Here is a 16,493-nt window from a genome sequence, read left to right as displayed (position 1 = left end):
GATAGAATCTAGTTTTGATTTTATGGCCAACACTAAAGCTTTGCAGAAAATACATAGAAATATGCTTTTTTAATGTTTATTTTCATGAAGACATCCGCAATGCATAACATTTCAAATATATATATTTTGATTTCTGCGATACATATATGTATTCCTGTTATAGCGCAAAAGCAAGTAACTACAAGAAGCTTGTAAAACCGCAACCTCCAATGCTAAAAAAAGACAATTGGCTGGACTAGGTTGGCTGAACATGGTAAAACTGTTACTTTATAGCATAAAATATTTCTTAGAAAAATATGTTCAGGGACGAAATGTCATATTTCACATTTTGGGACATTTATAAATTCGCGAAGGAGTTTCCATTAAAAGTTATAGTTGCCGCTGAAAAATATCCAGCCAATTGAAATTCTTCCAATGAATCTGAACAAATTATCAAATATTCATATGTTACTTCATGGAAAACCTGCTCCAAATGTGAAGGAGGAGTTTACCATTGGTTTTAGTGCACAGGGATCGTAGCGGCCTCTAGTGGACACGGCTAGAATTGAACGGCTGAGTCTAAGAATCCCTCCATTCAAAGGAAAACGTTATAACATTTTTTAAGACCGAAAACGCGATAGGATAACCAAATGGAGAAAGCTATGTCTGATAAAAAATGCGCTGCGGATGTCAGCGAACTCTGAGGAGAGAGCGTATGTAGGCAGGGTTTAGGTGGCGCGGTCTTGTATTCCATGGGAATCAGATAATCACCCCACTAATCGAGATACCGCTTTGAGTGAAATCTGACCGGAAACAAGGTATTTAACGAGATAAGTCATAGGGCGAGAAAAAACACAAACATTTATCGGAACGCGGAAGTTATATCGATTGAAACATAAAAGCCGCCTCACGCAATCACGCTCCTCATTCACATTAAAAAAGAGAAAAGAAGGCGATTCTCGTGAAATAATGTTACGAAGACTGAGAATCTTAAAAATCCTTAGATATTTCGTTCTCAATAAAGATTTTTTTCTTATATTCGACACAGGCACGTAGTACTACTCATTAATAATCGAGTGACTTCATTACTAATCGAGGGCGTTTTCTCAAAAGAAGTAACCGATATTACTAGTAGCTGTAGTATTTTACCGAGTTAGGGTAGACTTTCAAGGGGACCAACCAGGCACTACGCACCACTATGCTTCCAAGCCACGATCAATACATGTACCTAACTCATATTTTAGCTTCGAAGACTTTTACCCCCTTCAATTCTATCTTAAGTGAATTCTTATCGTCCCTCTGCATCACTTTCCTAACATTCTCCTCTCCATCGAAGTCTTCAGTATCCGATTGTCGATCTCTTGAAAGTACTTCTGTCGTCTCCAAATACATCCCAACAACTATATGTCTTCCCCTAAAATGTTTTTCCCACCCAGAGGGCCCGGGTTCAAATCCCGGCGGTGTTGAATATTTTTCAGAGGTATCTCGATCCCTACTTGAGGTGCTTTGTGGAGGGCACTTTGAGTGAGTACGCCGTCCGTCAGATGGGACGTTAAACTGCGGACCCCTTGGCGCCTTTCGTAAAGAGTAGGCTAATGCCGACGCCGGGTTTCTCTCCACCCTTCATCCTTTCCTATCCATCCCCTATAGCGCAAATGACCTCAGCTGTCGGTCGCCTCCCCTCAAAACTACTACTACTACTGCTAAAATGTTTCAAACCTCTTCGAGAAGAAGAATCTAGTGACATACGAATTCCTGATTGAAGAAACATTTGAATTTTGACGGTTTTTAAATAAAACTATTTCACAAAAAACGTTTGAAATATTAAACCCCAAGGAACTGAAGTCCACTCACAGCGCATGCTGAAAATATTTTCCCAGAAAGAATACAAATAATGACATCCCCTCCGCAATCGCCCTTTATATAATGTGCAAAATGCTGAGGCTAATACAGCCTCGCATTCAGAATCCCTTTTTTTCGTATTCTTAAAGGGGATGGTTTTTGTATTGCGAGTGCTAATTCATATTCACAATATGAAATGACGCTCATACATTAACGTAATAATAATGTTGCATGATCATCGATAGTCGTGTAAAAATCATGACAAAGGAAAGATTTAGTGGACAACACCTCTAAATTCCACGCCATTCATACGTTAGCTGGTCGGAAAAATTTGCAAATTATTCTCATGCGTAACACTTTTTTTAATGCCTATATTTGACCTCATTTCTCCGCGTAGGTGCACGCAATTGAATCGTGAGATGAGTGTCACAGGGATTCAAGATGGGCGTGTTCCGTATTTAAAGTCACTTCGCCAAGCGGTGGGGAAAGTGCGAGCGAATATGAGAGTGCACGATTTACGCAATTACTTAGTTTCAAGGTCCCGGAATTCTTGGCCTTTGCGCGTGAGTGCATATACAAGAAATATATTTTATATAAGATTCAGCGCGGGGGAAAAGAGCGATTCAGTGAGGAAGAATAGTGATGACATACGTCCTTACAATTCCACCAGTGATATCAATTTCATTTAAATATTTGTATTTGAAATTATATTGTTATTATTAAGCATTGGAGATTCTCTATTGCCTGAAATATCTGACACATCGTACATTTCAAGGAATATACTGTTTAAAATAGCAATTAGTCTCAGTAAAGTGAAAGGAAATCCACATTAAAGCCTCTTTTCTCGAGCTATAGGTGGTAAAACCTTTGGCACCAAATAGTCCTAAGCATCCATGGATTCCTTGGAAAGCAGTTACTAAGCAACGACCATGGAAGATGAATCTTGACGCTCACACAAGTGTCAATTGTTGATAAGTGAAATGCAGAAAAAGCTATTAATAATTTACTACACAAAATCAAGTTGCTATAAGTATTTAAAGTTATAAAAAAATACATCTTCTCTTGGAAATACAGAGAGATCTGGCCTTATTTTCTCATACACGGCTCTAAGGACTTTGGATGAGATTCTTCGTGTCCTAGAAAACCCAATTGTTCGTCCTCTCAGCCGTTAGTCTACTCTAGTCGTTTGCTACTCTAACCTCGCCTTGAAAGCTGGTGTCCCCATTGTCCTCTAGTAATTATAATTTCCTAACTAAAATCTGCTCAAGATAATATAGATCAAGCATTCATGTACTTCGTCACTACTAATGCTACAACAAATATGAAAACTAACTTCTGCCAGTTGGCTTAATACACAACATACTTTTGGCATTGTGGCAAATATTAGAGCAGAAGCAATATGGAATAAGATTATTAGGTAGAAATATTGGATTTCGATTAATTATTCGTGTATGAATGACAGACTACAAAGCTTTATGGGCCAAGCTTTTTGATTCGAAGAATACCTTCAAATGTTTTAGATTTATGGGAGAATGAAACAAATCTAGCATCGAAATAGCTTACATATATTATCTCTCTTCATGTGATTGAATACACGTGTGGTTGAGATGAATTGAGGGAACATAATTTCCCAGTCGGCAGGAAATTCAACATGTGGAGGAATAATTTGGAAAACGTTAGACACTACACCCAAAGACGCTTATTGGCACCTAATACCTCGTGACACAGACAAAAACTCATGTATTCGATCCGCTTAGCGAGGAAAGATCAAATATGGCCTTTTTGATATGAGGGAAAAATATACACTAGAACCAACTTCAAATGATTCAAAATAAAAAGTACAGTTCGATGCTGGACCTCACGTGCATACATTTTAGGCCAAAAACAAGAAGAAAGAGGAATATTTTATAAAATAAAAATAATAATTTTCCTTAATACTCAAATCATAACTTCGTTTACTCTTCGGACCTCAAAATTAATTTACTATAAAAGACGAACATTTAAATTTCCTTACAGGCAAGAGACTTCAGGAAGATTCCCTGAAATAATGATCCCCTACTGCCACTACTAAAGGAACAAATTTACTTTACCCTCAAAATATTTTTTGCCAACTTTTTACGAGATATGCCTCCGGAGGCCTTTACGGTGTATACGTCCTGTTTTCAAATGATACCAGGTGCGCCCACGACAGAGTTCCCGCATTTTTCTTACTGACATTATGCAATTATCAACTTTCTCCAGAGGACCGCGTATATATTCATATTTTTTGCCTATCTCTTGAGAAATAGGAAGAAGAGAAAATATCATCCTTTTAAGAATTTAGAACTCCCAAGCAATCACCCAAGGCGGTTCATTTTGACTTCCTAGGGAAGCTTTCTCTTCGAATATCTAATGGTAATCCGTGGATGGGCCGGGCACATGGGCCAGCCGGCCCACTCGCGCCGCCGCTGCTGACACTATCAATTCGAGGAAATGCGCACAGTCAGCGAGGGAATGACCGCTTGGCCTGGCCCTATGTCGAGCCTCGTTTGGCCGATTGCTCATTCACGGTGAAAACTGCTCCATGGCCTCTTCTACGAAGTAAACACAATTTTCTGGCGTGATCTTTGGTCAATCAACTCACGGTTTGACACCATACTATGGCCTTTAGAACACAGGTAGTTCCCTTGGTCCTCATGTATTGTTATTTCCAATAATTTTGTGTACACATGCCATCTGCACACTCCAATATATATATTGCAATTAAAAAATGTATATTTCTCACAAGTTGACTGTAGATTTTGCTTTAATACATCTGAATACACTCAAGGAAATAAGCTGCATCTTTGGTAATACCTCTGCTCCAGACCAAGACAGCCCATGTGCGGCCAAGCTCCGTCAGCCAGACCTCTGACCGATGGAGCTGGCGCTTCCTCGTTGAGAATCGCCCGGCATACTGATAAAAAATATATTTCAAAGTGTTCTACTTTAAAACAATTAAGACTCAATTCAGAGGAGGTAAATTTTCATAATATTTCTGTTCGATAAATAATCATCGTATCACAAATAGTAAGGAGATACTAATGGAAAAATAGTTTCGTTTATGGAAGCTCGACCAAAGACTTGAAATTTTCACTCCCCGATTGGAACTTATGAAAAACGGTCTTCGTAGACTTTTAGTCAAACGCGGCGGCGGTGAGCCTTTGCCACTAGTTCGTCGCGAGAATGGAAGGAGGAGGGTTTCCACTTGTACGAGCATTACCTTCCCGCCAATCTCACGCCTCTTCTTGTGAAATACTCGGGATCGTCCAGGAGCGATTGTCAGTCCCGTCGTGGGCATCCCACCGCCGTGTCACCCGGGAGAAAGTATGCGCTCTTGTGAAACCCGGCGTTTTGTCCCCTCCTCTCTGACGCATGAGCAATACCGAATTCATCCTTATGAAGACCATCTCCACCGGCACGCGGCATGTCACAGCGGCGCTAGCATCCCCCCCCCACATGGCAGTGGAGTTGAAACGCTGAGCAAATGCCGCCACTGATCACTCCATCGTCGCATTAATTTGTTAATTTATGGGCACTCATCAGGTCGAAGCAACCATTTTATAACCTTAATTCAGAAGATTGCTGCTTGGCATAACTGGGGCTTTGAATATATCTAAATTTTTTGTTCAGCGGTTGGTCGAAAAAATCCGTCTCCTTTTTTAAATGGAGACATCAACGCACGAATGACCACACTGCCCTCCGAGCAAAAACCCGAGCCTGGTGCATCTGTACTTCATGTACCCCCGTTAATAACTGAAGTACCCGTAGTTACGTCAGTAAGTACGTTTTTAGATTTCATCATTAGATTTATTAATTTCATTTCCTTACGAACTCAGTCCAGAATAGCACCTGATGTAATCGTAACACTGCTGCAACGAGCACCCCATTTCTTTCGCGAACATCCTCAGGAGCACTCGCGTGAATATGGCATAAAATAGAGGGCTACACATTCACTGGGTACTCAGGTGTGTGCTGTGACTCTGTCATTAGCCCAAGTGTTTTTAATTAGTCGCCCTTCTATTTTTCACCCGAGGTTTGCTGTCGTGGCTTATTCCACCCTCTGGTGAGAAGTAATTAATAGAGCTCCCGGTATAGTGCTGAGGTCGTTTGCTATACCACATTTTCGTGTGCTATTATGTGTTCTAAAATAATAGAAAAATAACAATGAATAAAAAATCATCGAAAAATCGAAGGAGTACAGACGTAACGATACGCTTAGGATAAATCGGAAAATATCGATGATAAACCTACAAATATGGAAAATACAATCGACAACCCTTATCGATACCGTCGATGTCAGCGAATTAAAGATTGCCTTAGCACTTAAATGGAAATTTCAAGCAGGTTACCAACTAAAGGTGCCCAAAGATTCAAATGGGAAATACGCTTAAATCACTGCAGCTTAATTTGTGCTATAGTCAATAGTCATGTACAGAGAATACATACATTATCTAAAAACCTTCGACTTCTTGATTCCTTCAAAATTCTTGCGTCGACATACTCGTACACATATTGAGCTCGTACTATCCACATATCTTTAAATCATTTCAAATTGTATAGTTTTAGACCGGAGGCCCTTTATTGTAAGATGAAATTAAAAGTATGGGTTAAAAACTGGGTTCTCATGTTGAAGCAAAGACAAGCCATTCCCCGCTTTTATCATAACAGAGAAAATTCAAATGGAAAAGACGAAATGACTAAGCGAATATCCGTTTCCTATTCTTGAAATATCTTAGCACTTCCTTTTCACTTCTTTAATTTCTTTGGAGAAAGGATTCACAATGGATGCGAGAGAATTAGTAAGAATTTACGATATACCATTGAAATTCTGCTTGATTAGTTGAAAGTTTCCTTCCTGCTAGTAATTAAACCGTACATATCGCTTGATGGAGTTCTCTGTTGAAGTTTCGCAAAGTAAAAATTTTTATTTAACATTTTATCAGGAAAATATAATCTCTTTCATTAATTCCCTCCGTACCGCATTATCTAGGCATACTTCTTCTCACTTTTCATATTTTGGTATATATTTTTTCATTCATGCTCCACTATTCATAAGAATTCTAATTTTACTCGAGTGACTTATCTCTGTCTCTCTTCAGGCACATTTACTCATGAATTTCTCTGCCATTACCCCTTTCCTTCTCTCTCTCAACCCATTAACCCATTTATTCTCTCTCATGTTTTTGTCTAAAGGGTAGTTCGAATCTCACACATTCAATTAACATGGCCAAACCAGTGTGTAGCACACTCCCGAATATACGTGTAAGCATGCGTACAATCTATCCAAGTTTGGCTTCCACACAATTACGTGGACAGTAATAAAGTTGTATGCACGACCAATTTTGCTGCCTTAAATAAACTGTCATTGTTTGACACAGTCAACATACCACCATTAAACTTTCTGCCGGCATTCTCATGTTCCGTAACATGTCCATCTATCCCACCGTCTTCATAAAAAATCTGGCAGATATACAAATCGTCCACATGTTCGAGATTGTTTGTACACGATTTTCTTTAAATTCGATCTCGACGCGTTTTACTTCAATTCCATCCTCTTTGTCAATGCATTGGACAAGGTGGATGTTTACGGCCATCTCCAGGTATCTATGGATGCCCTGAGATCTTGCGTGTTCTCGGACAGAAATACCATCTCGTCGACGTATAGTTGAGCAGTCTTTAAATGATATTAAAAATGACGCCGTGTTTTAACGTCAGTTAAAACTTTGTTAGTCAGTTAAACATTTTAGTCACTTTGCACATGCTACAAAACAACTTATTTAGTTTTTAAGCCCTATTGTCTGTAGCTACTCATTGATGCTGCCAGGTATCAGTAAACAGTCATTTCCGAGGGTAAATATTAGCTAGCTAAAATTACACAATGGTTGAATCAGGTTCTTGTTCCTACAATGACCACTACTTACATACGACTTGATCAAGGAAAGTAATCCTGATTGTGCACCCGAGCCTTCAAATATCTCCGCTAGAGGTCGGGAAAAGAGGTGGGAAGAGGTTGATTTGTGGAAAACTGGTTACCAAGTTTCGCCGACCTTTTTTTCCTTTGGTCGCCGATGAAACCGTTCGTTTGGAATACTATATTAATCATTTCCTAATTTTTACAAGAAGAAGTGAAAATCAATTTTAATTTTTCCCACATCCCGTGACCTGTGACTTTTAGAGTTTTACTGCCGCTTGAAGACCGTTGAAGGACAAAATGTTTCAATAGTCCTTCAGAAACATTATAATTCGCAATTCATATATTTCGTACGGTCCGGAAGATCCATCTGATGTGATGTTGTGTAAAAATATCCCGAATGCCGACTAAGATATTCCGAAACGTGCCAGATGTTCTGCAAGTTGTGGAATCACCAGGTTACGCATTGGGAGATTTCTTTTACACTGACAAATAGACTTGCATACAATTTGCCCTTTCGAGGGTTAACGTGACAGGAATTTCATGAAAATTTCCCGACGTATCAATGCTTATATCACGAAGCTGGAGACTCCTGCAGTCTTCCGAGTCGTGCGTAGGCATAAGAATACCCGAACAAGAGAAGGCATACTAATATCGGGCCTAACCTGGGGAAAGCACGCTAGGAGCTTTTTGACCTGGGAAAGCACGCTAGGAGATCTTTGGAGCTGCGTGAGTAAACTAGCGCTCATCAAACGAGTATTGGGCAAATATTCGAAAGAAAAAAGGAGGGAAAGGTAACAGAGGTGCGTTGGTCAGCCATGAAACGTTGAATACGCGTCGAGCATCAAGAACCCTGAGTGTAGAAGGACGGAATCAAAAATGATGCACAGAAATGCTGAAACCAAAGAATCATAATGAGCGAAGAGAATGCGTGGCATTATTTTCATTAATAGGCCTACGTTGGGAACCATTGGAAACACGGAGCACGGCATAAACAATGAAATGAATACAAAGCCTAACACTGACACAGAGAGGATAAAATCTATGCTCCGCATTACATTGGTAGGCGAGATTACCGTGAAATGTTGAGAGAAATCGACTGTCAAACACAGCGATGCATTGCAAATCATTTTTCGTTAACATAATTCGAAATACAAACAATTGGAAAAATCACGTGAGAAAATTCGAATTTCCAGAAAATAATATCGAATGCTCACAATTATCGGTAACGATAATGGCTATTAATCTGACGTTACCCATCTACACGCCTCTTGACGGCTTTCTGGGTAATATTAATGAAACTTCTCAATTAGGGTGAGGTAGATAGACTAAGCATTTCCCTCTTCCACCTAATCCGTAGTCAATGTTCCATGTAATGGGTAATGCCATTTTAAAAGTGATCTTATAAAAAAATAATATAAGTAGGTACAGAAATAATTGATTTATTAATTTACATTAATAATTTATCCGTAATTAAATAAGAAATTATTGAAAAATTGCGTTATTAAACATTAGCTAAAATAGAAGAGCGCTAAATCCGATTAGTCAGCAGAAAAAAGATGCAATCGTGAGGAAAACGTATGGGTCTTATGCCGATATTCTCATCCGAACGAAGAATCCCACCCACCGCAGGACAAGCACGCACGAATGTGGGTGAGGGAAAGGGTAAGACGTGGAGGAAGTATCGAACGGCGGCGGCGGGACGCTGTCCCTCCAACCCACCTCCCTCCCTCTCACTCTCCCTACTTCTCCTCCCGCCCAACTCTCTCTCCTGAAGAGGGAGGTCACCCCCTCCTCTCCCCCCGCCTCCACAACACCATCCCCCTCCTCCGCTGACCCACTTGCTACAGGAATCAACACCAGTCGCGCAAACACTCACCGCCCGCCTCCCTTAACGGTAAGAGTCGTAAGGAGGGGCGGCGGCCGTGGGCAGCGAGAGTGAGGCGGGAATTCATTGCTGGGTTGTTATGAGGTGGTGGGAGAGCGGGGGTAGGGGGGGGGCGCAATCCGTACAGGGGCAATGTCATGGGTACTCACTCCCCTCGAGGTGATGAGTGAGCGGGAAGGAAGGGGGTCAACACCCTGGAGGATCCCCGCCCCCCAAACGAATGGAGCCCGGCTGTAGGCCGATCACTTTCGGGGGCCGAACTGGGAGACTCCCGTTTGGAGCTTCACTCTCACCCTCCCCCTCCGCGCCGTGGGACGCATCGACACCAATGGGATGACCATCGTTGCTGGCCCCCAACGACATTCACGCCCTCTCCTACACGGATTCGCTTTTCCGAGCAATTTTGTTCTCCTTCGGTTTCATTAAAATTGCACCCAGATCATCATAATTGGATCACCATCATCACATCAATTGAAGCAAGGATTTTGAAACTCCCTCGCAATAGTTACACGTACGTAACATTTTCCTTCTACTTCCTCTATTTTGTTCTGTTCATTGCATCCATCAGTTGCTCATGCTTCCTGGGCACGTCTTCTTGCAATCTTCTATCAAGGTCTTTCAACGTTTCCTCTACCCATATTTTATACCTTCTAAGGATTACATCCAGCAACTTCCTCTCTTCTCTCACCGAACTTTGACCTTCGTATTTGGTCCTCTTCAACTCACAAATCATGTTCTCCATCATGATCACACAAAAGCCTCCAACTACGATCATCCTCTTTATCTCTTCAAAGCTTTATTTTACTGTTTTTCGTGCTACCAGCGGCTCAACTCGCATGCGCACTGTGTTTTCACTAAGTGTTTCACATTAAGATACTATATTTTATGTACCTACATTTAACATAGTCTCCTTACATACTTATTGACAACTACGTGGCGGTAGACCTCCACTGTAATCGCTGTCTCTAGGTCCCCAGGTATAGAGGGAAGATATTTAAATTCTTCAAAATAAAACGAAAAACATGGCAAATTCCATGGATCAATTAGATGTTAGTACCTAACAGCATAAAAGTTAAGACTACAGAAAAATAACTGGTGGAAGAGTCAACAAATACAATGAAAGTGTGCTATAATGGATTGCACTCGCAAGTGATGTTAACGGTGGGGAGTTGGAGTGTGAAAGAGTGTGGTGCTTGTCGGTGCGTGATTTATGACGGGGTATCATGTTGGGCGGTGCGTTATTTGTATGATGTGACGCCGGACCATGTGAGATGATGGTAGTGACTACGTATTTGTTTTGATGATAGTGTGCAGCGGCATAGTTTTGATTTAAAAAATTGATATTCATGGTATTGTTTCAAAAGTGACTGTGACAATAGGGATTGTGTATGCCACCTGACACTATCAGCACATGTATCTTTAATAATAATAATAATATACGTTTTATACTGGGCGGACCGCATTCGCGGGCGCTATGGAACCCTTGTACTTATCTCATACTTTTTCGGAAATACATATCAATGTCCAGCAGAGTTTATTGGCGTGACTCCGTATACTTTCTATCCCCATTCATGCCATCTAACGCGCATAAATCCTCCCTCCCCTAACCCATCGAATGTGACCCATTAACCATTACCCATTCCCTCTAACCAAATCATGTTTGACTTCCTCTCTGTCCACTTTTATTTTCCCGATTCTTCTGTAAACCCAAATCTCATACGTAATCCTTTGATCAGTGCTTATCCTCTTGTCTCAACGACCAAGCTTCTGAGGAATAAAATACCTATATTACACTCCACGTGAGTTTACTTTCGTTTTTAATTACATCTGTACTTAAGGCCCCAGTTAGTAGTAGTAGTTTTGAGGGGAGGCGACCGACAGCTGAGGTCATTTGCGCCATAGGGGATGGATAGGAAAGGATGAAGGGTGGAGAGAAACCCGGCGTCGGCATTAGCCTACTCTTTACGAAAGGCGCCAAGGGGTCCACAGTTTAACGTCCCATCCGACGGACGGCGTACTCACTCAAAGTGCCCTCCACAAAGCACCTCAAGCAGGGATCGAGATACCTCTGAAAAATATTCAACACCGCCGGGATTTGAACCCGGGCCCTCTGGGTGGGAAGCCAGTACGCTAGCCCCCGCACCATCTCGATTCCCCCAAAAGGCCCCAGTTATAAGTTTCCATTTCTTCGTACATACAAGCCTCTTTGCCTGACTGTATTCTTCTTTTAATGCCCGTAATAATTTCCCCACTCGTCGCAAATAAGTGAACCGTTATTCCTTCTCTATTTTATCCCCCCTTAGTCTGATGTTCGTCTTAACCTTCACATTTCCTAAAAGTCTCTTCACTTTCATAGTTCCTCCTTGATGCTCATCCCATGCATACAAATTCATGCATACGTATTACACTGATTCTGTAAGACGCTTAGTAATGATCGCAACCCTTTACTACACTGGCTAAATGTCGCGCAACCATCTTGTAAATCGAACTCACTTGATCGGTCACCCACCAACTACTTTCGCTCCCACGTCTACTCCTCTTCATGTCGCTCTTACTCTCTCCTCCGTGCAAGATAGCCCTCTGACGATAACGCTCCATATCAGGCGCGAGGGAAACTGAATATGTGATGCGGCTGGAAAGCGAGGTAATCCATCAAAATTGATATCAGCGAAAACATTAGTGAGCAATGTCAGCCAGACAGAGGCACGCAAGGAGCAGCAAAGATCCCGCGAGATAGATGCAGATCTCGTGCGCGAACAAATCGTCGCTCCACTGCCACCGGCCGGGGAGGGAGGGCAGGTCTGGGGTGGGGGGAGTCGTCGCCCCTCGGGGAGAGAGTGGGCAGAGAGGGGCGCGGACCGTGGCGGAGGTAAGAGCGCTTTCTCCCGCCTCTTCCCCCATCCGTCCTCAATGGAAGGGGGACCGGGGGAAGCGGAGGGAGAGCACCGGTGCCTGACGGACTGGCACAGCAGTCGGATGTGCGCCCCTTATTTGCCACTTGCCGGACGGACGTACCATACGACGGAGCAGACGAGTGGTGCTTGTGTTGCCTCGCGACGGCCGCGGACTCATCCTCTCCTTCCATTGTTTCTCCAATGCGCACGTCTCCCGCTTGTGAGCAGGCAATCACCCCTACTCTCTTTGACAGAGCAGCAGTTATCCGACAACTGAGGCCATTAGTGATCGTGGGGGGCATTTGAAGGGGTAGGTGTAGGGCTGGGCTTGAGCAGCGGGAGGGGGTGGGTATCTGGTGTTGGTGATAAGGTTGTGAGTAAATAGGGCAAGAATGGGCATAGCGAAATCCGGTAGTTGGTGTACTTTCAACAAATGGCGTAAGGGGTTCACAATTTACGTCCCATCTGGCGGACGGAGTGCTTCACTCACCGATTCTCTCTATTTCTCTCTCTCTCTCTCTCTCTCTCTCCCGGGCTCTATACTATATGTCCGCCTGCGAACTTTGAAGTACTTGGTTCTAGTTGATTCGTTGGTCTACTAGAGAGATCCGCTCAGTCCTGAAGCTCTGGATTACACGTGCTAAATGCGGACTACGTCATACGACGACGATTGACGATGTCGGTCTTCCGATCATGAATGTGAAAGTTGTTTAATTGGTGGAATTTCTGATAATGCCAGGTTATTGCTTATTGTTGCTCACTCTAAGAATGTACCAAACTAATAATGTCAGAGAGTATGGCTATAGGCTATGACTACTAGAGTATGAACGTCATGACATATCATGTTTTGAATCGTCGGGACCCACTTTCACAGGGTAGCATTGCCTTTTAGAGTCTGAATGAAGGAAACCGCACTCCTACTTTCTAATATTTGCATTTTTTTAATTCAGAAGCCCACAAAATTATTACACTCTGGAGACGAAAACTTTGGCGAGAAAGGGGGGAGCAGAAAAGAATGGCGCATGGTCACAATGCATATTAATCAGCACATAGTTTCGCTGTTACACACTGGTGAAATTTAAACAGCAGTTCAATTTAGATCGAGGGCCAAAATTTCATATTCAGGTACTTTATAGCCATTAGACCTGATGATGAGGACACAACCATTCCAATTACTTGGTTTGGATAAAAAGTATCGGGAAAATTTTGTTTGACGCAACTGTGCGTCGCAACTCGCTCGCACCGCGCAGGCTCGGTGGTGATGGGTCTGTCTTTCAACATGCGCCAATCGCCTGCGAGCGTTCGTTCAGGTTAGATCGTGTGGACCCTTGGCCAGTGACTCGGTGCAAGCGCAAAATGTGCTTGGAAAGTGTTATTAAAAGGGAAATATTTATGTATATTAAATGGAAAAATTATTCCTCTTTCCTCCGTTTCGTCTTTGCTGTAGGATAAAATACTTTTACTTTCCGCCTAAATTAATGGTCGCTACCCAAGCAACCTCCGCTAAGGCCACCAGGGAACATCCCAGGAAAACATTAAACTTCTCAATTGCTCATAAATAATGTAATGGAGTTCCAGAATGTTCGTAAAACAATATTTTTCTCAAATTTCCTGAGTAAATACGCTGATGCCAATTTCTCACAGCGAAAGTTAATGTGTGCTTTTTGTAATCATGCCCGTTTTTATCAAAGTATGTCATCATATTCCAAAGTAAGTCGTTTAAGAATTTCTCCAGATCAACCAATACTGATGGTTGATCTTTCTGAGTTTTTTCAACTATGACACTGAAACATGACTTCAGAGGTTTGTTCAAGTCCAGAGGAATCTGCAAAGTTCTTCTTCGTTCAATTACTAATTTATTTTTGTTATTTGTTACCTAGTTTACATGTTAACTAGTAGCAATATGATTTTCTGGGTTTTTCGTCACTGTCTTAGCTGGAGTAATCTTGTCAGTTTATTGCAGGAAGCTCTGCACTTCAATTGCAGTATGTCTCCGTTATGTTTACTCCAGCGTTTTTATTCATGGAGCCTGAGTGAATGATTATGTAGCCACGGCTCCAAAGTTCTCTTTCTGTAGCTATTTTTACTTCAATCACGCTAGAATTGCTTGACTAAATTCTACGCATTTCTATTTTAGCATTTTACAACCTCCCACTCGTGACCGGGCATTCCAAGCTCCGATCCTAAATTGATTAAAATCTTAGTGCTCATTGGAGTGGTCTCCACCCAGAGATCCAAATGAGAGATTAGTTTACCTCCTGAGTACAGTACTCGAGAGGTTTTCATCATTTCAGTTATTCAATTCATGCAAATATAAAGAGGAAATTGACGCGCTTCTACTCCTTGGGATGGTAACGTGGTGGTTTCCTGTTTCCATTCACATCGTAGTGTTTGAGCCGTTGATGTAATTTTTACCACGCCTGCATTCATTCATAGAAAGGAGGACTGCTACCCTCTCCTTTGATTATTTACCGGCTTATGGCTTCCCAGCAGTCACTCGACAAGTCACGGCACCCAACTAGGTTTTCGTAGAATGTTTTAGGCCATCTTCCCAGAGGATGGCTTCTGACGGCCTCTTTATTGCGCTTCTCACTGTCCGCGACTGCTTATTCGTCCGGTTTCTAGCTTATTTTGCAGGTAAAATCTATGCCTAGAGGTCAAAATACCATCCGCAACCTGAATGGCTAAAAGCTCAGCAATTAGAATAGAACAGTAATGAATAATAATTACATAAAGGCTGAATATTTCTATAAATGGTCAATATAAACCTTCTCTGGTGGTGGTCATGGTAACTCGCATTGAGCAATCCATTTCAAAAGTGACCTAGGATTCACTTGCAGCCAAAAATCATCCCTCATGATGAACTGGATAAAGCCAATACCAAATTTATGCAGCCCGATTGAAACAACTGAGAAATTTCGTGGTGGATCGGTATGTGAATGCGAAAAGCCTCAATGGGCAAAGGAGAGATGAGAAAGGCGGAGGATTTTGAAATGGCGTGAGATCTCGCGACTGCACTCCTTTTACTCTAGGTCACCCAATGAACAATCAAGAGGGAATTCTTTTCTTTCTCCTCCCAGCTGTGGACGATCGCTCCCAGCCCTCTTTTTATGGCGCAAGAGAAACTAGCGCGAATTACTGGTTTTGCTGATTGGCCGACACACATACATCCGCGCACGCAAGCGGACGGAGTCTCTCTTTCTCGGTGGAATTCTCGACTGGAACTAGTTTTTATGATAATGGTTTCAACGTCCGCCTTTTGGAATTCTTCATTTATTTATTTTACTTTCGCGCACGATCGTACAAAGACTCTCGTCACACATTTGGCCCCCAACTTCACTTCCTTTCCTAGGATCACAATCCTATTCCGTCGTCAATTAACCGTAATTTTGAACACATGGGACTATGAAATATGCTGAACAGAACAGATTTTATTACGACTGGCAAGCACTAAGTGAAATTGCCAAAAAAATTCAAATACTATCGCATATCTGCCGCAAGCACCAAGACCTAGTCCCTGCGACAGAAGCGTAGGAATGCAACATTGAGCAATACATTGATGAATTTTCAACTTACATATATATGTACAGATTGTTAAGTTTAAAAATAAATGAGCTGGTGGTGGCTAGTGTTGCTAAAGAGATTAGATTCCAGTGGTCAATATTGAAAAGTTAATAAATGGATTCCTGTTTTCATTGGAGAAAGTGCCAAGAAAGAGTTGCCAAAATTAACTATTCTTCTAAGTTCTTCACAAACTGCACTAGTGCACCGTAACTTCAAAGAATAGTTTAGGAATATGCAATGGTTCTAACCTTTAGTGTTCTAACCTAATAATTTGTTCTTTGCAATATCGTGTTCTGTATAACCTTAAAGGATCTTAGGAAAAGTAATTATTTGAATGTATTGCAAAAAGAATATTACATATAAAGAAATCCTTGTGACTGTGCTTTGAACTTGC

This window comes from Hetaerina americana, unplaced genomic scaffold (assembly GCF_022747635.1).
Source record: "Hetaerina americana unplaced genomic scaffold, ioHetAmer1.1.p SCAF_2, whole genome shotgun sequence".
Lineage (NCBI taxonomy): Eukaryota > Metazoa > Arthropoda > Insecta > Odonata > Calopterygidae > Hetaerina > Hetaerina americana.
The sequence above is the reverse complement of the archived record's forward strand: the minus strand, read 5'-3'. Positions refer to the sequence as shown.